This window comes from Rhinichthys klamathensis, unplaced genomic scaffold (assembly GCF_029890125.1).
Source record: "Rhinichthys klamathensis goyatoka isolate OS25496 unplaced genomic scaffold, OSU_Roscu_1.1 h1tg000229l_1, whole genome shotgun sequence".
NCBI lineage: Eukaryota > Metazoa > Chordata > Actinopteri > Cypriniformes > Leuciscidae > Rhinichthys > Rhinichthys klamathensis.
In genome coordinates this window covers 3,309,837-3,330,690 of record NW_026606753.1, presented here as the reverse complement: position 1 = coordinate 3,330,690, position 20,854 = coordinate 3,309,837, and the positions used below count along the sequence as shown (strand labels likewise).

The 20,854-nt window shown below is 43.5% G+C and overlaps 1 protein-coding gene across 1 annotated transcript in view; it reads right to left on the bottom strand.

The window, feature by feature from the left end:
- Positions 1–8,054, bottom strand: part of tet2 (tet methylcytosine dioxygenase 2) — a 41,195-nt gene extending 33,141 nt beyond the window's left edge. The window contains exon 1 of the mRNA XM_056265132.1: positions 7,637–8,054. The gene's annotated coding sequence lies outside the window, so the exon portion shown is untranslated. The remainder of the gene's footprint in view (positions 1–7,636) is intronic.
- Positions 8,055–20,854: the final 12,800 nt, after the last annotated feature.

Below are 20,854 nucleotides of genomic sequence, written 5' to 3'. Positions count from 1 at the left end.
GCGCTATATAAATAAAGGTGACTTGACTTGACAAAGAAAGACTATGCACCCGCGCACATACACATTCGAACACGCATACTTATAGATTACCGTAAAACTTCAAATAATAGCCGAGTCCCAAATAGACGCCTGTCTCTTTTACACGCCTGGTGTGGCTGCAGGTTTGGGTAAATAAAAGCCGGTCTCAAATAGAGGCCGGGTCTGTTTTTTAGTTTCGGGTTGTATTTAATCTTCTAAAACCCGTCAGATCGTCCGCTTTTTGGCGGCTGCCAAAGCAAATTTTTGTCCCGCCAAAGCCTTTTTTGATCGGTGAGTGATGTAGAATAGAATGACTGCTGGCTGCGCTTGACAGGGCGCATCGAGCAGAGAGAGAGAGAGAGAGAGCGCGCCCCGGCCGCGCGCGCGCACTCTCACGTCTTCAAACAACACGAGCGCTGTCCTGCTCTCCCTCGCCCATATTAATCAAAATCAATTGACACGATAGTAAAAGGTCGGAAGACCGCAGTTTTACGTGGAGCATTTGGAGATTTTTAGAGATTAGAGAGACTACGCCTACACTCAATGAACAACATCTCAACACTAAATTATAAAGGCCTGTCTCATATAGACGCCTGTCTCAAATACAAGCCGGTGCAGTTCGACGATTTGGGAAAATAAAAGCCCGGGCTATTATTTGAAGTTTTACGGTAAACACGTAATATGCATGTGCATGCCATCACCGTTTTCACAGATTCACGTTTTTGAAGTTTACACGGAGATGAGAACGGTCTTATTTTCAAAATTTGTTATCAAAAACTTGCATTTTGAAACCTATTTCAAAGTTTGCGTTCTCAGGCCACCAAACACCATTTATGCTGTGTAAGCTGCCCCTAAGTTAATAACTAATGATTTTTACAAAGGAAATGAATCAAACAAAAACGTACTTAAACTGGACAATGATTTTTTTCTTGAGCTGCTGTACAGCCAAAACAATCTTTGTTTCATTAATTTCCCATTATCACTGTAAAGTTGCATTGAAACAATCTTTATTGTAAAAAGCGCTATATAAATGATGGTGTCTTGACTTGACATTGGCTGGAGACCCAAGTTTGGTTTGAAGACAAAAAAACGTACTAAGCACAATGTTCTCTCACCATTCCATTTTCACCATTAAAACACCAGGTGTAAATGGGTAGGTGTCTTCCTTGTCTACTTGTGGTCCGATCCACGAAAACGCATCTTAATACTTGGTGTAAACAGGGCCTTTGGTTAACACTGATTTATAAATGCACATTAACTGAGCCAAACCATGTATGCAGAACCAAACCTTAACATAAGTGTAACCTGTGTATGGGAATACTTGGGCTAGCTGCAGTTGGGTTTCATCTTTTTTAAACTTCAGTGTAGTACGAGATATATATCACTTTGGCAAAAGATGAGGTCCCACTGCTTTTCTGGTGCTCGCATTCTTGAGGAGCGCCAAGAGCATCTTGGCAGAGTCAATGACATCAGACTTACATCAACTGGAAATCCCGAAGAGAGACTTCTGCAGCCTTAAACAAAGTGTAGCATACTTCACTGGAGATGAAGATTACCATTTCACCTGTTCTTTTCATGGCGTGAAGAAGGAAATATTTGAATGATTCTAACTGAGATAACTGATATACTCTAGGTAAGAGACCACAATTATGTCATGCTGGTAGTCAGCAGCCATAGTCAGCATAAAACTTTGTCAAGGCACTCAGTAACGGGTGCAGTATTTCCATCTATTCATTTTCTATTTGTGCATATCTCAACATATCTTCATTTTGATTACTGGTTCATCTAATTCAGTTTATATTTAAAATATATTAACACTCCCAGCATTAACAGAACCAAAACTTTGAGTCGAGTCAATTGTTAATAATATTTGATGGATTCTGGCATGCTAATGGTTTGCATTGCCTTTATTTGAAGCTAAGGCATTCTGAAGCTTGTGAATGGAGCATATTATTCTGATAAAAAATGTATCTTCTTACCCCTGGTATTCTTACCAGTGATCCATATATTGAGTTTATAAGGGTGTATAATTGCCTATAACATGGGCAATTACCTCTTTAACCACCTCCAGTGTGCTGCATCCATTTCAGCCATAGTGCACCAGATTGTCCACCACACACCAACTCTGGAGACAGAGAGTGATATGGTCAATCTGTGTATAGGGAGGCGATTAGGAGTATGATTGTTTGAGGGGTGAGATTACACCTGTCAGATCATTATGATATGATAATAGTTTTTTTCATGTTTTGTACTGTAAAGCTGCTTGCTTTTAAACAATTGTATAAAGTGTTGTATAAAGTGCTATATAACGTGATGTAACTTTTCTGGAGTGCCGAAATGCAGAGCTTGTGCAAACATATCCACATCGCTATAATCAGATGCTTTCTCAATTACTGTTTTCTTACCATTATGTGTCGGATACGTTGAATTTTGGGGTAAAATCATACCCTAGGTTATATATTGTATTGACAACTCATCAATTAAATATTTACCATCTTATATTCTACGTTACTGTTGCGTATTTGTCAGCGTTTAAAAAAAACATCCATTATGATTAGCATTGGGCTCTACAAAGGGGAATGGCTAAATAATATTAGGTAAACCCAGTTTTCCTTACAAAGCAAGTTTAGATAGATACAATTACAATATAAATAAAACAAAACATACTGCAGTTAAAAACACTTCTGTGTTTTGTGTCAATGTGCTCACATAATAGTCTGAACTAAGGTAGGTAAGAATGTCACAACATCAATATTTTGGTGATTCAGGAAAAGAATGTGACGGCATGAGACTTCCCTAAAGATATTAAAGCTTTTGCTAATCTACCCCGTTTTGGCCATGGCTGACTATTCCTAACAGGAATATTTAATCAGAACTTTAAAATAGTAATTGCATTTTTTGTCATTTGTGTCTTGTTTCGTCCCAATGTTTCTTCCTTGTCTTACCTAGAAATTTAAGTCTGTAAATGTGCAACAACATGTTGTGGACAAAGTTCTAATAAATAAATAAACAAAGTTATTATTATTATATAATTTTCCAGGAAACATATTCCACACAACACCGACAAAGCATGTGCTTTACATTTGATGTTAGCTTGGAATATCTTCCCATTTATTATTCAAAAAACAGTCTGACTTCAGAGACCACCATTTTTTTTTACTGATGGAAATGAAAAGCACATACATCTTCTCTGACACAAACACACAGGACACACCATTTGAAAATTATTTGGCTACATTGGCTACACCCTCTGTCTGTTCGAAATTTTATTCTACAAGTTTTATTCTTTCAAGATCGACCCCTGGTCGTCATTAACCTCTATAAATGGGCTAATGTCATGCAAATCTTATGGGTAGTTTATAGTCTTGAATGACTTTGAGATTCAGCTGTCTGCCTGTCTCCGCTGTCAACAGTGTTGGGAAAGTTAGTTCAAAGTTCAGTTCACAAATTTTAAAATGAACTAGTTCAGTTCATAGTTCATACTTCAAAAAATGAACTAGTTCATAGGTCTTTTTTTCCATATGTTGCTGCGAGCTTCTTTTTTTTATTATTATTGCCACAGCCCATATATAACCACAGACAGCAATTATTTTATCGAAGTTTCCACAGAAATGTAGATTTTTCCCATCCTCACCGACCTTGTCATAAAACTCGTTTAAATGATCATACGACGCCTCCTCGTTCGCTGCTTTGTCGAGTATGCTGCTTTTTGTTTTGATGACTCACGAGGCGGTGCGATGCGACGCGACGCTGGTGGCTGGTGTTGCCATATTGGGTGTTTTTTTAGCTACATATTAAGGCCTGTTACGTGTGTTTTAGCCGGGTTTTCGCCTGGAAGGCTCTATAGAAATCTGGCACCCTATTGAACGAAGATAAACTGAGAGAGCGTGCGTTCACAGACACCAGAATGAACGCGTTCACAGTAACGTTCATCAGGCAGTAATTCAGTACGTTCAGTTCACGTTCGCCCAAAATATGAACGAGTTCATGAACTATCGTTCATTGAACGCGTTCAGGCACAACACTGGCTGTCAACAAGGTGACTTATTTTGGCGTGCCAACCAATGACTGTATGTCAATGATAAACCCCATTTTCAGTGTATCAATAAGTATTGAAAACACTCTTCTGAAGTATTTTATGAGAAGGGTCCTTTTAGATTTCTTGACTCTGTGGCCTAGTTGCACTGGGCTGCTGGGCTTGTGAGCAGCCTGGTTGTGATTAGTGTGTCTGCTGGTATTAGATTTGTGCACACATACAGACACACACAACATTTCACAGACACATGCAACAAACCTCTTCTTGGTAGACTTATTTCTGAGCAATTCTTAGGCAAAATCCCCCTACAACCTTGAAATGACATAACCGTTTTACGAAAATTAGCATGTGGCATATGATTCTTATATCATCCTGACATACATTTTTTCTTAATCTTTGATTTTGAAGGGGGAAAACCAAGTGTTTCTGTTATGAACCACTGTTTTCTGAAACCAATCAGATTTTCTTTGAATCTGCACAGCTGGAACTGTAGAGAAAACCTTTTGAAAACCACATTTATAAATGCATCATCACTTCATTCACCTCAGAGGAAATGAACATTTGGCTTTTTCAAGAAGTACGATACCAATCTGTATTACTTTATTTTAAAAGATGATGAATTGAAAAATCTTTTTTAGCGATTCAATGAGCTTTACAAAGATGTTCAGCCAACTCCTTTAAAAGAACTGAAGATGGCAGAATAAAATGCAAACCACGTGCCATGAGTTTAATTTAGCTAAACCCATTTGAATACAGATGTTCTGGAAAGGGTCTAAATTGGCGTAGTCAATGACCTGCTTTCCAGTGACCTCCTTGGCTGGCATAAGTACACTTCCCTACCTAGCCCTGTGACTCGGTTGTAAGTTAGTGTTTGTAAACAGAGCAACCATGTGCGCTTACGCACGTGGAGTGTGCTCTTCAATTCATGCCCTTGCAAATTCAGTCCAAGATTAAACCTTCACAACAATACATATTATAATACCCTGAAAGTTTCCTCAGTTTGCTGGCTCACATCAAACATCCAATGACGTGCACTGAAGGATGAGAAAAAGGTGTATCTGGTGTCATATAAATGCCATAAATCAGAACTTACACCAAAATTGCTAAAGTATTACTAAATGCATGCAGTGCAATATAAGCTACCATCTAAAACAGCTAATAAATTACTATGCAGGCTGGAAAATGTTTTGGACCAAGGGGTATGGTAATTGATATACAGTATATATTCCATTTTTAATAAACCCTACAAATAAAAATACTGTAAATGCCTAGTATAAAAATCCAATCCAAGTAGAGACAATAAAGTCTCTTTTGAGAGGAAACTATATGGAAAATATTACTATAAACATCAAACCAGAGCAAATAAAAAAATGAATAAGCTGATGATAACAATTATCAACACCAACAAGGACAACAACAATAATACAATATACTATAAGTACAATCAATGTACAATCTGTCACCCTAAGCATTGATTTGAAAACAGATAATGTATTCTTTTTTTTTTTTGCCAGAGTGTTTATAAAATTGAATATGCAATAAAAAGACACTGTCAGCCACATAAGCCATTCTCTAGAACACAAATGTTTGTTTTTCACTCATGAATTCAACCAAATAAACATTTTTTCTAAGGAATAATTCAAGTCTACCCCACACAAATATACTTCTTATCATGCAATGATCTACCATGTCATGTACAGAAGTACATGATTGTTTTGTACATCTTGATCCAAACATTCTTAACAAGGAAAAAGGGTCTGTCTAAACTTCCAGTTTAGTTCCAGATAATGTTGTCAGTGTTGTGTATTCTCACCACTAAATATAATGTCATGCCATGGAGATGTACCAGTTACAATTGTATTAAAGTAGAATTATGCTTATTGAGTGATGTACTGCGATATCTCCGCTATATCACCAAGGGATTATCAATTCTAAGCTTAAAGTTGGAGTTGAAGCTTAAACAGTAACATGAAGTCAGTATGGCCCTTGACTCTCTCCAGATCCCTTCATTGTAGTTACATTAGCATTTGCACCACCTCTCTATAATGTTTATTGACAACACTCCATAAAGCATCCCCTTGCAGGCATGGACTAACTTCCACACTTCTCATCTAAGCAGAATGTTGGAATACACAAGCTAAATACACAAAATAAGGGGGCAGGACTTTTATCTGTATTATTCCATCAGCTAATTATGATGCAAATCCTAATAGGGCTGTTAAAATCAGTTACACAAAGGTCGTATTTGCAATTCATTAGTACATATGCTGTAGCCTTTTGTAACAGTTCACTCAAATTAATACTTTTGATTGTTACGTGTCAAAAGCAACTATGAATTCAACATATCTGAAACATTCAGACTTGGTCACTTTCAGCTGAATGTTGACTTTATTAATACAATGGTCAAAGTTATTCAAGCATTTGACTTTTTTTTCTTTGTTCTTTTTTTTCTTTGTTCTTTGCTCAGTAAGGAATTTCAATAGTCTAAAGCTTAATGTCAAACATATGCAGATATGTTCCAGGCAACTATAGCCCACCTCTGCTGTGCATAATATACTAAAGGAATTTAAATCAAATTCAGCATGGACAATAAACTGTTCTCTAATGTAATAAAACATTTTTTGCTCCAATTGAGAATATTCATGTGTGAGCTTAAAATTTAAAGAAATAATTTAGATCTTGTGTACAAATAAACAATGGGAATCCTATTAATGTCAGACAACTCAAAAAAGTCCGCTCTCCGGTGGCCCTCAGCTAATGGTGCTATGGGGTTGGGTTTCAGTTCTTTTAAAGCCTCTGACCTTGTGGGCTTCCACCACTACGCTCTTCTGTGTTTTTTTTTTTTTTGACCTCAGAACTGTGCTAGTCTTTGTGTCTGCTTGTCACTCACTGATGAATGCAATGAAAGCAAGTAGTTCCACTATCCCTGGCCAAACTCCCACATTCAATCAAAGCACACAACAAATTAAGGAAATGTAGCAAGAAGAATTTTGTCAGATATAAAAAAATATCCTTTACATGAAGAAAGTTTTTGGGAATAAATATTAAAGAAATTCTTTTCACCTCCTAAAACACCCCTTTCTTGTATCTACTTTCTGCCATCCAATAAGGCTGGTGGACACTGAAGAGATAAGATAATTTTGTTAGTAGTGTGACTATTTAGTCTTGCTCTCAGCACAGGAGATCCATTGGGAAATAATGCCTGAAGAAGAATTGGCCAACAGTCTCACAAAGATCAACATTTTTTAAAGCAGGCACATTCCTAAATCTGTCCTCTGCACAACATCTTATATTAAAAAAAAATAAATAAATAATGAAAACAAATGAGATTGAAATGCTTGAAATACTTTCTGTCTGCACAAGCTAAAAAAAAAAGGAAAAAAAAAGAGAGAGAGAGAGGGAGGGAGAAAGAGAGACAGAAAACGTCAGCCATGTTGGTGAAGCTTTATCTAATATGCTTTCATTATTATGTCAGCTCACGGGTTTTAAAGAGGACAGTACAATGCTAAACAAGAGCTTGAAGCCCTTAAAGAGACCCTGGGGGACAAAAGAAAAAGGACAAGAACAGAAAAACTCTCTCACCTCTTTTTAAGTCCCTCCACTTTGTAGAATTCCAACAAACCGTCTAGGTCTCCTCTTAAACAAATCCTAAAGGGCAGCCATCTTGCTTCCTTCTGTTCCGTCTATGAAACAGACTACCTCCGCATCAATATTCATGGGTTAGTCTGACGTTTGCTTTCATCATCAGGGGCAGAAACCCTGCGTTGTTGTTGGCTCTCGAAGCGCTTCCAGATGCAACCCATAAACACACGCTCACTCTTGTATGTGCTTGTATAGACAGTGAGCAGAGTGAGACAGTCCAGTGTACAAGTGTGTGCAGATTAGAGGAACCAAGCTTGCTTTACCGGCAAGCTGAAGTAATTGCAAAATCGCTTTCCTGCTGGGTCCTCTACACACAAAGGGACTGAGTTTCTTTTCTTCCCCCTCCTTTTTTTGCTCTCTTTCTTTTTTTTTTTTTCAGCCGCACACAATAGTGCACACTTTACTGGCTGCCCCGAAGCACTGGACTGGATTACACCTTCCGCCCACTCCAGCGCACACAGGGAGGGAAAACACCTCCACTCACAATCTGTTTCACTGACGGAAAGTATACCAAAATGGAAACATGAAAAGAGAAAGAATTTATTATAAGACATTAAACCAAAATTTCTTACTCACACTATTCTGTCTAATTACTAAAATCTCGCTGACTGTCTGTCTTTCTTTCTCTCTGAGATGACGAAGCACTGCCTCAGCTTCTATGAAGCCTTGCCCTTATTTACACATGCTTGGTCTTATTTTGGCACACAGTGGTTTGGGAGCTGCACACTTAGACTTCAAAAAGTGAACAAATTCTTGTCTGACAAGCAGGAAGCATGACACTGAGTTTATACTGTTGAATTCACCACTGTGAAACAAGAAAGTGAGACTTTGGCGAGATAAAATATTTTATTAATATTTTCTGTACTGACAGAAAGTTCACAGCTTCTCAGTTAACACTATGGCCCTGTGTGTAGTAATGTACATGGTGAAAGCTTGCACTAGCCCTTCTCCTCCTCCACTCTCTTTTTAAAACGTTTAAACATCCTTTTTTTTTTGTCTTGTCTGTATTTTAATAGGTGGTTATTGTCTGAAAAAAAAAAAAATCAGCCTTTGGCTCCTCTCCAGTTTTGAAAGGGAGAGCCCACCTCTTTCCTGTGAGACACAGCCTAGCTGGAGTGACGTTTGTTGACTCAATAGTTTCAGGCAGGGAGCAGAAAAGGAGATTTGTTGTTACACCGCATGGAGGAAGGGAAGTGGGGGAAGGCAGGAAGGTTTGCATGAGCAGTACTCACCAGAAATGGCCATTGCACATATCAGGTTCAGCAATTGTGCAATAAGAGAACAAGCTGCATCCCCTGGTCAAACACTTATCAAAGAATCCAAGTCATTTGGTCATGTTTTAAGAAAAATGTGACTAATCACATTGTAATCCCAATGTTTGTAACATTCATATTCTTAATTATTTGTCAGTGTATTATGGATTATAACATTGTAATAACTACTGAATAACAGATTTATAGATGATGTATAATGTAATTGTGCCACATATTTTACACATAGGCTAGCATGTTACATCCAGTATCTTATGACAATTTGTAAGATCTAACTCACAAAAAAGTGATTTCTAGGTAAAACTTCGCCATGTGACCAAGTTTCACCCCTAAAACTAACCCTTACAATCGCATGAGTAGATCATTTAAAAATGTATAATTAAGATTGTACAAATTCACAACAAATTGTAAAAGAATCAATACAAATTGTTATGTTAGTGTGTTGGAACCATCAAGAAATTATACAATTTGAATTAAACACAACAAAACACAATTCTTGCTTCTGAAAAGCCGGCTCAGTTTCTGGTAACCATTTTATTTTGTTCGTTTGCATTCCCAGAGCATTCCAGTATTCTGTGCATTCATTAACACACATCTCGCACAGTCCCTTAAAGACAAACTGACACCATAAGGTGCTTGTTCATTGTTTGTTGGTTGTGGAATCACTGGAACTTTCTTCTTTTTCCCCAGGTCCTATAGTCACACAATAACTACTAATGTCATTACTATGCATATACACCCTATACGCAACCACAAATGCGGTAACATTACTAAGGTCTTATACTAGGATTGAATTGTACGGCATTCTGGCTCTGGCCTGTGTTTATACAGAAAGCTCTATGGCAATTTCCAGTTTCCTGGACTCAAAGCCCATTGTGAATGCTCTCTATTAGAAAATGAAATGTAGTTAAAAATAACATAGCTACCATGTTGACCAAACAAATCTAAGCATCCCTTCTGCTACCCTCTACAGAAAATATATGTCAAATATATGTAAAATATATGGGGGGGGGGGGGGGGGGGGGGGGGGAACTCTCACCTTGTGCGTGAAAAAGGGGACGATCCCACACTGCTGGGGACAATGACATAATGGACACACTTTTAACACGAGTGACCTCACACATCTGCTTGATTACAGGCATTAAAGAGGGCTTAAACTACATTCTTAGTTTAGGGTTGGAGGGCTTAAGGCAACCCTTGTGATGCTCCAAATAAACACATGAGAGCTGACATTTGACGTAGGCTTGATAAACAACATGCACTGATATATTGAATTTTAAGAATTTTAAGGCTAACTTAAATAATTGTATGCAATAAATCAATTTCTATGCAAAAACACAAATTACTTTAGGGACCAACTCTAAAAAGAAGTCACTTCTGCACTTATCTTACAAGACTCGTTAGTGTAAGACCTTAATTTCCTAAATAATACAGACCCAGCAGGAGGGCCAGAGACCTAAAGTGGGGAGTTCAGGAGGGCACAGAGAGTTTCAGCAGAACAAACCAACATTGCAGAACTAACTCAAAGAGAAAATCTGAACTTGTAATGAAAATATGTTTTGTTTCTCTAGTTCTTGCATCTGCATTTCTATTTATGGGCTATTTTGCATTGTAATTAACCATTTTTAATTACCGCCTACTAAGCAGTTGCTTCAAGTGAAAACGTCTGAAGCTGTTTTCACGCACTCTGTTTACAGGTGCCTGGTTCTTTCTCACTCTGTAGGGATGCAGGATTTTACGAGGCTCTATGCACAAAGGCTTATTATTCTCTTTGCACAGACACAGGTCATGTAGGGCCTTCAGGGGATGAGACCATATTGTGGCCACTGCTGGCCCTGTCTGTTCACGTGAGGTTCCCGTGAGCTTCTGCATTACACTTCTGCTTTTCAAGCTCTACGTTAGGTTCACCAAACTATCATTTGATTCACATATCAACATGAACAGATGGGGATTAGGTAATAGCTGGATTTGATGTCTTTACTGGCACACTAAAGCAATGGATATAAATGACCATTTTAAAACAGATGATTTGTGAACCATCTAAAGTGCCTAAGAAGTTTGCACAGTAATGTACTGAAATATTCTTAAGTAAAAGAGTAAACCTATACTGTTGTTAATGCAGGTATTTAATATCTACATTTAACAACAATCACCAATTTAAATGCATGCTCTCAGTTGTGATTTTAATCTGGGTAGATTTGCTATGTTTATCTTTTTGGTTACTCAGATTTTCTTTTACAGTTCCATGTACTGTCACATTCTTGATAACGTTGGCTGTAACTACAGATAGAGTAACTTAATTTTAATGTAGGATTTTTATGTGCAAATTTGGTCATATCTCCCCTATATTTGCTCTTTGCACTTGCTACCGGTCTTAAAATGTTACTGTTTGTTTTTAAAAGCTCTGAGTGGAACGGCTCCTGAATATCTCTGTGATCTTTTAAACCCAAATACATCCGTTATATCTCTGAGGTCTTCGGAGCAAAGAGTCTTGATGGTCCTGAGATCCAGATTGAAGTTGAGGGGTGACTGTGCCTTTTCAATTGCTGGACTGAAACTGTGGAATTGTCTTCCAGTTTCCCTCAGAATAGTCTCTTCAGAATCTGAATTTAAACCCAAGTTAAAAAAACTCAGCTTTTTACCCAGGCTTATAACTGTCCCTAGAGTAAGGATCCGTCACTCATCAGTGTTCCCTTTCAGTCGCTCACGTTCGACGTGACGACGTCATTGGGATCACTTCAGGGAGCCCTATCAACTTCGAGTATCTACAGAACGAGCCAATGAACGTTGGCGTGCGTGAGAAGCGTCACGCGCCCCGCCCCACAGCGCGGGTATAAACAGGAAGCGGGCGCACGCACTCATTGTCTTTCACTTCGGAGCCGAGATTCGTTTTGACTCTAAGTTTCTGCAGACTGCTGCATCGTTGGAGACTTCAAAAAGAGAATACTCTGTTCCAGTGCTGGTGTGAAGGCGCGATCAGCGGTGGCCGCGAGCATTACAGCTCACAACTGCTGTTTTCACAGCATTGCTTGTGTGTGTGTGTGTGTCTGTGTGTGTCGGTCTCGGTGGGTGTTCCTCTCGTGAGTGTGTACCCCGATTACACCGCGGCTATCCCTGGGTGCTTCAGCACTGAGAGAGTTATTTTTTATTTTTTATATTTTTTTGTTTTCAACTAAAAGAGCAACACAACACAATGAGTCCTTTTCAGGATATCATTCCGCTTGTGCGTTTCTGGATGCGGTCATTCCCTGGCGCCAGCGGACGGCCACAATAGTTGCTTCTCGTGTTTGGGCATTCAGCACGCTGAGGCAGCTTTTGTGAATAGTTCATGTTCCCATTGCGGGAATATGACTATGACAGCGCTGAGATCGAGACTCGCTTACCTCAAGGGAGGTGCAGTCCCCTCGCCTATGCCCCGATATAGCGTCTATTCTGGACCTCAGAATAGACCTACTTCTGTGCATGGTCAGGGTGATCTGAGGATTACCGTGAGGGCTTCCCCGCCGAGGCAATCTTCATGGGTCCCTCACGCCTCACAAGCGCTGCCTCCGTTGGAGCCTCCAAAGGAACGCGCTGGTCCTTCTCATGGACAACCAGCCGTGTCCTTTGGAGCTCCACCTGATGACCAGATGTCTATCGCAGCATCGGAGGGGGAGCTTCAGTCCTCTGGAGTTGAAGATTCGGCTGCGTTGCCCCCTTCGGGGAGTGTAGCGTTGTCCGAGTCTGATCCAGAATGGGCGGCTATGCTTTCCTGGGCCGCCGAGAAGGTCAGGCTTGTGTGGAACCCTCCACCACGTCTCGAACCTTCTCGGTTGGACGATTGGTTTCTCGGGGCGGGCCGTGCTGGTTCTCAGCGCGCCACCCCGGTACCATTCTTTCCGGAAGTGCATGAGGAGCTTACTAGGACGTGGAGGGCGCCGTATAGTGCCAGAAGCCGTCCTAGTGGCTCCTCCCCCCTCACCACCCTCAACGGCAGAGCAGCTAAGGGGTATGTGGATGTTCCGCCGGTGGAGCGTGCCGTCGCGATGCAACTGTGTCCGGCGTCCGCTTCCTCCTGGCGGGGCAATCCACGCCTCCCGTCCAAGGCGTGTAAGTTTTCATCCGGTCTCACGGCGAAGGCTTACAGAGCTTGTGGACAGGCTGCTTCCGCCCTCCATGCCATGGCGCTTCTGCAGGTCCACCAGGCCCAGGCGCTCATGGACATGAACGAGGGTGGTTCTGACCCAGAGCTCCTCCGGGAGCTCCGTGTGGCAACTGACCTCGCTTTCCGAGCGACGAAAGAAACCGCATGTTCAGTCGGTCAGGCGATGTCCACCTTGGTGGTCCAGGAGCACCACCTTTGGCTCAACCTGGCGGACATGAGGGACACTAATAAATATCGGTTCCTGGATGCCCCTCTCTCCCAGGTTGGGTTATTCGGCGACGCGGTCGAGAGCTTTGCCCAACAGTTCTCGGCCGCCCAGAAGCAGACGGAGGCCATCCGACACATCCTGCCCAGGCGGACCGCTGCTCCCACCCGTCCGCCGGCCACAGACCCTCCGTCTGCTCGTCGCCGAGGTCGACCTCCTGCGGCGTCCTCCGCTTCCGCTAAGCCTCAGCAGCAGCAGCCACCATCCAGGCCTCAGCGTGGAGCAGGCCGCAGGAAATCGACCACGCCCGTCCAGGCTGCTGCCAAACCAGGAGGCAAGCGCAGGTGCAAACGACCCTGAGACGGGCGACCCAGAGGTGGACCAAGTTGCTCTTCAGGAGGTGGTGAAGGCACCACTCCTTCCCCCGGTGGAGGGCCGGGTGGAGAATCTTTTGTTTCCTTTTCTTTCTTTCCACGGGCCAGTGGTACCCACATTTTCAACAAAAGAGCAATTTCTGAAACCTCTGGGTCCCAAGAGGGCGCGCTTGGCGGTCGACGACGCTATGCCTTGTCACCCTCAAGCCCCTCTTTCATCGCCAGTGAGCAGCAGTGGCTGTGTTCCGGACGCACTGACGCCTCCGCACACTCACTCTGCCCTTCGACGGAAGCAGGTACGTGTTGCACCACACACTCAGACCCCAATCCGGGCCGCTATGCCGTCCGAGTCGGGTCCCTGCATTCCGCCGCGCTGCCCCACCCCGGGTACGTCTGTGGTTCCGTTGGTCCCGCTTGCGCGGTGTCTGGGAGCCTAGCTAGCGCTTCCCAGCCCGTCTCGCTGGCTCATCCTTACTGTCAGACTCGGCTATGCGATTCAGTTCGTCCGGCGTCCCCCTGTGTTCAAGGGCATTCTGTTCACCTGTGTTCTGGCGGACAGTGCCCCTGTGCTCAGGGCAGAGATCGCAGTCCTACTGGCGAAGGACGCGATCGAGCCGGTCCCTCCAGCCGATATGAAGACCGGCTTCTACAGCCCGTACTTTATTGTACCCAAGAAAGGCGGTGGGCTACGGCCAATCTTGGACTTGCGTGTCCTGAACCGGTCCCTTCACAGGCTGCCGTTCAAGATGCTTACGCAGAAACGCATTTTCAAATGCATCCGTCCCCAAGATTGGTTTGCAGCGATCGACCTGAAGGACGCGTACTTTCATGTCTCGATTCTCCCTCGACACAGACCGTTTCTTCGCTTTGCGTTCGAGGGACGGGCATATCAGTACAAAGTCTTACCCTTCGGGCTGGCCCTGTCGCCCTGTGTCTTCACGAAAGTCGCGGAGGCGGCCATTGCTCCCATGTGCGAGCGTGGTGTTCGCATTCTCAACTACCTCGACGACTGGCTTATTCTCGCCCAGTCGAGAGAGCAGTTGTGCGAACACAGGGACATGGTGCTCAGTCACCTCAGCTACCTAGGGCTTCGGGTCAACTGGAAAAAGAGCAAACTCACAGAGGATCTCTTTTCTCGGTATGGAGTTGGACTCGATCAACATGACAGCTCGCCTCACCGAGGCCCGCGTCCAATCAGTGTTGAACTGCGTGAGCACGCTCAGACGCAGAACAGCGGCACCACTGAAACTATTTCAGAGGCTCCTGGGGCATATGGCATCTGCAGCCGCGGTAACGCCGCTCGGATTGCTTCATATGAGACCGCTCCAACACTGGCTCCACAATCGAGTCCCAAGATGGGCGTGGTAGAGCGGCTCGTGCTGGGTCCAAATAACCCCGCACTGTCGCCAAACTCTCAGCTTGTGGTCGGACCCTTCGTTCCTAAGGGCAGGTGTTCCCCTAGAACAAGTGTCCAGGCACTCTGTGGTCACCACGGATGCCTCTGCCACCGGCTGGAGGGCCACGTACAACGGGCATGCAGCTTCAGGTCTGTGGACGGGGCCTCAACTGCATTGGCACATCAACTGCCTCGAGTTGTTAGCAGTACATCTTGCGTTGGGCCGCTTCAAAACGCCGCTACAAGGCAAGCATGTACTGGTCCGTACGGACAGCACTGCGACCGTTGCGTACATCAACCGTCAGGGTGGTCTATGCTCCCGCCGCATGTCACAACTCGCCCGCCATCTCCTCCTTTGGAGTCAGAAGCATCTGAGGTCGCTTCGTGCCATTTATATTCCTGGCCTGCTCAACCGTGCAGCCGACGAGCTCTCACGCCAGCAGGTGCTACCGGAGAATGGCGACTCCATCCCCAGGTGGTCCAGCTGATTTTCAGGCGCTTCGGGACCGCACAGATAGATCTGTTTGCCGCCCCGGACACGTCTCACTGCCAGTTGTTCTATTCCCTGACCGAGGGGACCCTCGGCACGGATGCCCTGGCACACAGCTGGCCCCCGGGCCTACGCAAATATGCGTTTCCCCCAGTGAGCCTTCTTGCACATACCTTGTGCAAGGTCAGGGAGGACGAGGAGCAGGTCTTGTTAGTTGCGCCGTATTGGCCCAACCGGACCTGGTTCCCCGAACTAGTGCTCCTCGCGACAGCCCCTCCTTGGCCCATTCCTCTGAGAGAGGACCTGCTCTCTCAGAGACGGGGCACCCTATGGCACCCGCGTCCAGACCTCTGGAAACTCCATGTCTCCATGAGGTTCTAGGTGACTTACCCCCAGCGGTAGTTGACACCATCACTTCCGCTAGAGCCCCCTCTACGAGGCGCCTCTATGCATTGAAGTGGAACCTATTCGTTGATTGGTGTTCTTCTCACGAGGAGAACCCCCGAACTTTCTCGATCAGAGCCGTGCTTTCCTTCCTGCAAGATGGGTTGGAGCGAAGGCTGTCTCCCTCCACCCTTAAAGTGTATGTTGCCGCTATTGCTACATCACGATGCAGTTGAAGGTAAGTTGTTGGGAAAGCACGACCTGATCGTCAGATTCCTGAGGGGGGCGAGGAGACTAAATCCTCATCGCCCGCTCTCTATACCCTCTTGGGATTTGTCTCTGGTCCTTTCGGCTCTTCAGAGACCACCCTTTGAGCCTTTGCAGTCAGCTGAGTTAAAAATTCTGTCCTGTAAAACAGTACTCCTGGTTGCATTGGCCTCCATCAAGAGGGTGGGGGATCTGCATGCATTTTCGGTCGACGAATCGTGTCTAGAATTCGGCCCGGCTAACTCTCACGTGATCCTGAGACCCCGGCCCGGATACGTGCCCAAGGTTCCTACCACTCCCTTCCGGGACCAGGTGGTGAACCTGCAAGCGCTGCCTTCGGAGGAGGCAGACCCAGCCCTGGCTTTTCTCTGTCCCGTCCGTGCTCTGCGCCTGTACGTGGACAGAACGCAAAGCCTCAGGACCTCAGATCAGCTCTTCGTCTGTTATGGAGGCCAGCAGAAGGGAAAGGCTGTCTCCAAGCAGAGGATGGCCCACTGGATAGTGGATGCCATCGCCTTGGCTTACGAAGCCCAAGGCGTGCCTTGCCCGCCCGGGTTGAGAGCCCACTCCACTAGGAGTGTCGCTTCTTCTTGGGCGCTGGCACACGGCGCCTCGCTGACATATATCTGTAGAGCTGCGGGCTGGGCGACACCTAACACGTTCGCTAGGTTTTATAGCCTACGTGTTGAGCCGGTTTCTTCCTGTGTGCTCGCTTCAACCAGCCGGTAACACCGAAGATCCCGCTCTAGTGTCGGCTTGCTGCGCCACTCCCCTCCCCTCCACGGAGCGGATTCGTGCACTTTTTTGCTCCAGTCGTGTTTCCCACTCAGGCGAACCCTGTGAGTTCCTCCGCACCCCTTCGGCAGTCGGAGGTTGCGGAGCGTCTGACGCCAGGCCTAATGCTCGTATGCTTGTGTAACTTGTGCTAGGCTGGGTTCCATATGTGGTGATCCCTGCGGCGATCCCATATGAGTATTCGTCCTTCGGATGAGACGTTAAACCGAGGTCCTGACTCTCTGTGGTCATTAAAAATCCCGGCATCCTGGCCAAATTTGCCCACTGGCCTCTGTCCATCATGGCCTCCTAATAATCCCCATATATATATACACTGATTGGCTTCATCACTCTGTCTCCTCTCCACCAGTAAGCTGGTGTGTGGTGGGCGTTCTGGCGCAATATGGCTGCCGTCGCATCATCCAAGTGGATGCTGCACATTGGTGGTGGTTGAGGAGATTCCCCCTTCCATGTGAAGCGCTTTGAGTGCCTAGAAAAGCGCTATATAAATGTAATGAATTATTAATTATTATTATTATTATTCTTCCACGACCAGCTCCCTGCGGTGAGCCAGTGTCTTTCCCTTGGCAGAGTCCGCTCTGCCGTCACTGTCTTGTGTAGCCTCCCCTTCTTAGGCTGGAGCCACCCCAGTGACATTCCATATGTTGCACTGCCCCTACCGGCCAGTCCATATGTGTATTCTCCACATGTTACCTCCCTTCGGGCAGGATGTGGCTTCCGCAGCGTCCCCTTCCCCTGGAAAGGCACGCTTTCCCAGTGTTATCCAAGAGTTCCACTGTGTGGGTTATAACGGAGCAGCAGTCCGAACTCCCTCTACGCAGGCCTTCCGCCCCAGCCAGCTGGGGATCTGAGAGTCTTGCGTAGGGCGCTGGATGTGGCAGCAACCGATGGCGTTTTCCATGGGATCCCAATTACGTCATCACATCAACGTCACGTTGAACGTGAGCGACTGAAAGGGAACGTCTTGGTTACTGATGTAACCCTCGTTCCCTGAAGGAGGGAACGGGAGACGTGACGTCGATGTGATGACGTAATTGGGATCCCATGGAAAACGCCATCGGTTGACACTAGCTCGGCTCCTCAGCGAAAAACAATGAGTGCATGCGCCCGCATCCTGTTTATACCCGCGCTGCGGGGCGGGGAGCGGCGCGTGACGCTTCTCACACACGCCAACGTTCATTGGCTCGTTCTATAGATACTCGAAGTTGCTCCCTGAAGTGATCCCAATTACGTTGTCACGTCAACGTCACGTCTCCCGTTCCCTCCTTCAGGGAACGAGGGTTACATCAGTAACCGAGACGTTTTTGATATTCTCCTCCTCCTTATTGCATTGAGGTCAAAACTGTTTACATTTAATTATGTTGTTTTAGCAAGGTTTTATACAGCACAGTGGTCAACTACTGTTGTTTTTATTGTGCTTTATAAAATTTTTTTGATTTGATATATAAATTTCAACTTGATTCACTAAAACAAGCTGTTAATAATAATAATAAAATAAAATAAGTTTTATTTCACTACAATAAATGCCTTTTTTTTTGCTTAAATGTTTAGTTTAAATGTTTAGTTTTGTTAAAATGTTTTTTGTTAAAATGTTTTTAGTTTAAATGTGCTTAGTCTTATCAGCAGTAAAAAACAATCTAGAAAATATCAAATTGTATTATGAAAAACTACCTTCAGTTTCATTAACTTTATTTGGCTGTTTTGAATAGGCTGTATCTGGATGCAGAGTTTACTGTTTTCAAGTCATCTGGCATGAAGGAACGTTCACGGTCAGTCTGCTAAATATACAGCCAGATAAACATCTGTTTCAAAGAGCAGGGAACTGTGATCCATAAACTCAGCTTTAGCTCAAGGTAGGGTATTTTAAAATGGATAGATGAAGTGCGCCCTCATCTGTTGGCCAACTAAAGTCACTGCTGGAATCAAAGTCTGCAGCAATCAGTTATCTGGACACTAATGCCTAAATTGTAGTTATATATTATATAAATATATATATATATATATATATATATAATATGTATATGCTCAAAGTAAAAGTAATAATCTCAATAGTTACTTGAGTAAGAGTAAAAAAAAGTATCCAATGAAAAAACTACTCAAGTAGCTTACTAGTTACTTCGGATCATATATAGATCAAGGATAGTGATAGTCATAAGTCAGGTAAAATAATAGGGTAAAATGGGCCAAATAAGGTTGTAGAGTCATATCTCTTTAAATTTTTGAAGCCAATCACAATAACTGATCTTGCATTGTTGCTTCAACACTTGTTGACATGTAACAATAGTTTTGATTGGTCTGAGTTTTTTAAGGCGGGCAGGGCAGAGTGTTACATGAAGCTTTTCAGAGAAATTTTAAGGTAAGTGAGCCTGACATAGTAAATTTCATGGTAGCACTTTAGATTAAAGCCTGGGAAGTACTGTGTAATTAAAACAAATTTACTGTGTAACTTTTGGTAATTATAGTGTACCTATAAAAGTACTTACATAAGTATAAGGGAGCAATATGTAAAGTTTTGGGAATAAAAGGGTAACAGTAGAATTAACAAATTATTTATACAGTAAGTATTTTAGAACTAAAGGGTACTTATTCTTCTATAATTATACAACAATCTAACATTTGGAAGCAATATAGCGAGAACATACACTGTGTACCTTTTTGTTGTAATAGTGTACCAATATATAGGCAGAGCCGATCCTGACCTCCCTGGGGCCCTAAGCAAAATTATGTTAAGGGGCCCTACCTGACCCATGAGCCATGTAAACCATTTGCCATTGCCACACAGTCACACCTGACACCCCAGTTCTCCCACTACAATCCTCCCTCCTTTAACTAGTACTAATGAAAATGTTCCTGATATCTGAAATAGACATTGTTACTAGAAAAAGTACATTCTCAAGAATTCACATTTTAAATAGTATAAATTAAATTATTGATATCAAAAATGCATCCTGTGAATGAATAAAAGCTAAAATGACTTGCCATAGCATGTCACTGTGTTTTAAATGATAAAAGCAATACTTATTATTTACTGAGGGATGTGCATCCATATTGACCAGTATGTCCAGCCAATCAACATTTTAAATGCAATATCGCCTATAAATCAATAGTCAATGTCAATACATTGCTTTCCATCTTCCTTTATTGCAGAGTTGTAACTAAACTGACTTGGAGACTATATAATCATTGTCTTGTTTTAAAAGTATGTGCGCCTATAATGAGGAGTGCCATCACGCCCATTTTGTACTGGTTCCCACATGTTTTGCTAGGGCATATTTCAACGCGCGACGCGGTTATCTTTTCTGAGCTGCAGTTTATGAACAAACACTTTTTTTGTCAGGCACAAAGTCACAGAACACAGCCCTGGAAGTGGCCGGCATTAGCAAGCAAGACACAGAAAGACCAAACAATGCACTGCCCAGCTGGGTTAGACAGACAGACAGACTAGAGAGAGATACACATCATCTTAACTTTACTGTTCTTTGCTGACATCAAACTTGGAGAGGAGAGAACACATGTCTACCTGATTGCTGTTCCCGCAATTCACTCTCATGGTGGAAGGGGCCTTGAGTAATTTGCGGGGCCCTACGCAACTTGCGTAGTGTGCGTATAGGGCCGATCGGCTCTGTATATTGGCTTTAAAAAAATTAGAGGGTACATATCTGTGCATTTATACAGTAATCTTTTTAACAAAAGTGCACTGAAAACTAAAACTATTGCAATTTTTGATTAAATACTGGGGAAATTTACTCTTGTTTCTTGTATTTACAGGGTAAGTATGGAATGCCAAAGCTGACTTAATTAAAAATAAATAAATACATAAATAAAATGTACG